A 4226-nucleotide genomic window follows, 5' to 3' on the forward strand; every position below is an offset into this window, starting at 1 on the left:
CTGACTGTTTCTAGAGGTGAATAGAAAGCGGCTCAATGATGATCTCAAAAAGCAATGATGATAGGTGGACACCCATATCTAGTTTCATATTCTAATTTAAAGTAAATCAATTAGTCTCACAGATTTAGACAATCCAGTAAAGAGAAATCTCCTTTTTTCTGCTTTCATAGATGCCAAGACTTTTGGGGATTCAGACTTTGTAGGTTACTATATTACATTGAACAAGTGCCAAAGAGTGCATAATAAAGTGTCACATCTACTGTATAATAAACCGAGTTTGATTTTGTGATATTACCCAGGGACACACTAAAACGTTTTCCAGTATCTTAACATAATTATTCAGGTGTGAAACTGGTGTACACTATGGTTAGTCTTTGTTTTTCTTTAGAAAGACGGCATTTGATACGTGCTGTATTTTATTTATTTATTTATTTTTTTTTTACTTTTTTTTTTTTTCTTTTTTTGCTAGGTTCACTAAATGTTTCTAACAGTAATGAGTTATGTAGTTCCCCTTGACAGTCATCTGGGCCTGCAGTTTTAACACTCTGCAATGACTTTATGGTATCTTTTACTTAAGTGAGCCTCAGAGTTTAACCAAGGTATTTCGATGAAGTATTTGCATTTTATCAAAGGTGTCTTTTGCTTGACCCTTCTTTACACATTCAACAATATAATAATTTATAGTATTTTTTACACGTTAGTTCTTTGTGCTCTTTAATTTTATTTCCAGATACATTTTTAATCTCTGTTTTCCAAACTTCCCGTTTATGTATGTTTTGCAAAAATATTATTGGTCTTTTATCCATGTTCATAATATTGGTGATAAATCTTAAACAAGAAACATGTTGTTTCTTTTGTAGTCAAAAGATTAAATTCCAACTGAAGAGACAAACTTTCCCTGTAGAAGTGTCACTGCCAATTTTGCATATGTAGGAGTAGCTGTAGAAATTTTGGTACTCAGCTCTGAAGCTTTTGTAGTCAACAGTTTATTTTTATTTGAAACATATAAGATATTACATCCTCTTAAAAATGCTTGCAGTGTTTTCAAGATGTCTCTGGCAAAGCTTGATTTCTAAGAAAATATGAATTGGTATAGAAATGAATTTTGTAAAGTCCATATCTGCTAGCAGTCACCAGTTGTAAATTTTGGTTACAAAGCATAATAATTTGAGCTTTGACCTGCAGATAATAAATATCATTGTACTTGCTGGACTGAATAGACGTTAGTAAGTTATTGATAAAATGAAACAATTGCTGAGTAACTATGATGTGCTGATGAGAAGTAAGAATGTTGTCTCAAATAAAGATACAGAAGTCTCTACAGATCAGAAAGGCTGTGATTTTTAGTGAATGGTGTCATTGGTTTTGCAGTTTAAGATGGAATTAGAGCTGCAAATGCATTTATCAAGCTCTAAATTTAGGACCCAACAGAAGCCTTTAGTTATTACAAGTTTGAGAGCTCATACTGCAGACTAATGCAAATTCCCTATGTGTAAAAAAGTCATTCCAATTCAGTGATTATATATTAACCAGATTTATTTAAAATTTAAATAAATTCTCCACCACCCGCATATATTGCCCTTAAGAATTAGACTCTACAATAGTGAATAGGAATGGGATTGTTTTGTGTATTAAAATTCTTACACCTCTGGTTTTTCTATCATAGTTAGAATGAAATGTTTGACTAACTTTTCAGCTGAAACTTACTTATTAAGTGGGTCTCCTTTTAAAATACTATGTTTGCCTTTAACATAATCTGAGCTATGATATCACTTTTTCCCCCTTGAAATATGGATTGAGACCTTTAACGTTCCAACTCTTTTTAGTGTTCATCTTCAATTTCACATATTCCCTCCTGGGACTTGAAACAAATAAACCAACCATTTAATTACTGAAGAAGACAGTGCGACTACAAAACTTCCTCTATTATGCTGCTCTTCCCAAATCCCACAAATCTCCCCAGTTTTGCTCCCCATTCGACACATCAACAATTACAAATCTTCCTAATAATGTAGTCTAGGTGGAACAATCCCAGGATAAAACGTCAGCAATCACAGACACAGAAAGAAGAGACTAAAACATGTAACCAAGAAATATAATACTGTCTGGTTTACAATGTGAATAGCACTTTAAACATTATATTACCACAAAGATTCAGAGCAAAAAAAGTATAACTGAAAATCTTATTAAAGTGTAATAATATTATAGACTAATGTAGCAGACTATTCCCTAAGACTTGGTATATACAGTAGGTTCCTAACAAAGTAAAATACCATTATAAAAATAAATAAATCATGCAAAAATACAGTATATCTATATGGATTTGATGGAAACAAATAAGAGGATGGTGTGAACAACTGTGGATAATGGAAGTGAGACAAACATGTCAGTAACAGCACAGCTGAACATGGCTGTAGTTGTCCTTTTAGTGCAGATTCCTCTAATGTTTTAAGTCATCTTTATGTCCTCTCTCATCAGCTCCTCAACCTCCTGCCAGTCCAGACAACAAGCACCGTCTGTTTAAGCTGCTGCTGCTGCTCCTATGTGCTGTGCTAATAGCTGCCATCATTTCCTTGACAATGTACCGTAAGTGTTTTATACAAATAGGATAATGCCATTTTATTTGCCTTTTTAATTGCTTCTGCATATGCTAAGACCATAAAAATGTTGTATCATTGTAAATCCCTAAATTTATTTCAGAAGTTGCTTTCTGTAGGTCAGAGTCTCCCATATTGTATATATAATTTATGTTCCTTATGCCAACTTCATGCACTTTGCAATTTTCTACATTAAAATGCATCTTCCAAGAAATTGTCCAGTTCTTAAGATTGACTAGATCTTTTTTGAATTCATTTTTACTGCCTCCTCAACATCTGCTATCCCTCCAATTTTTGTAACTTACCCAAATTTTTCAAGTGTATTAACTAAACTGATAATCTCTTATTAATATAAATTATAAAAAGTAACAGTACCAAAACAGACCCCTGAAGGACTCCACTAATGACCTCATTCTCCAGTTCACCTCTACTATTTGTCTCCTGTCAGTTAAACAACTTGAGATTCAGTTTAGTAGGTTACTTCTGATGACAACAGCTTCAAGTTTCAAAAATAATCTTTGCTGTGTGACTGTATCAAAGGCTTACTGGAAGTATTTTTGGTAGAAAGGCAATGTGACAACAAGCAGCTTGACACATGTGTCTTTTTTACTTATTTACACGAAAACTCCACCTATGAAAGCCACCTTTGAACAGACAAACAAATATAGCATATGCTTCAGGAAAATTAATGCCAAAAAATTTAATGTTATTTTCAGTATTCTTTCATTGTCATATACATACCTTAAAAATGCATAAAGCCTGCGTTCTGAGATCAAAACTTCACCTGTCTCAAAGTACACATAATCAGTAACTTTTAAGGCTTTTGTTCCATGTTTAGATTTGTGCCTTTTATACCCTATTATAAACAGCAAACAGAATTTCTTATGGCAAATTAATATAGACTATGATTGTAAAAACATAACTTAGTCTTGAAAAACACAAAACTTATCTTTTTACCCAGGCTTAACCATAACAACCTTTCAGCATTCATAATATTTAAGAAAACCATGCTTCTGATATGTCTTTCTCTGTTTTACTTGCTGTTGATATACTGGATTGATGTTTTTCTGGGCCTAAACCCGTTCCTTCATGTGACCCTGCATGTTGTACAACAGTCCACATAATATAGTTATTGGATTCATCTTCCAAACCTTATGACCGCACCAAGGTTTCAATCCAAGAGAGTATTAATGTAAAATCATTCATTAACAAATTTGTTTAGTTTGACTTACATGTGGTGTAGAAAGAGAATTAATTTTAACTTGTCCATCTCAGGGACGGCAAAATTATGTAATGCAGGGACATAATCACTCAGTTTATTATCAGTTTTACCTTGGGCAATGCTTAAATTAATTAAAACAAAAAACAAGATGCCCCTCAAGAAATGCCATGTTAAATGTAGTTTGGGTGAACGATCTCTGTTTCTCTTTCTGAGTGGGATACCAAAAACATGTCTGTACAATTAATGAACAAGGTTCATAAATTGGCAAATGTCTACATTAACACTTTCAGTTTCTCTGTAGTGGTTACAGAAAAAAATTAAAACACAAAATTTTTAAAGCTTAGCTTAACATTTTCTGTTTATAGAAAAGGAACAAAACTTATGAATTCTGATCTTTAAATTCATGT

Source organism: Polypterus senegalus, unplaced genomic scaffold (assembly GCF_016835505.1).
Source record: "Polypterus senegalus isolate Bchr_013 unplaced genomic scaffold, ASM1683550v1 scaffold_1813, whole genome shotgun sequence".
Classification (NCBI taxonomy): Eukaryota; Metazoa; Chordata; class Cladistia; order Polypteriformes; family Polypteridae; genus Polypterus; species Polypterus senegalus.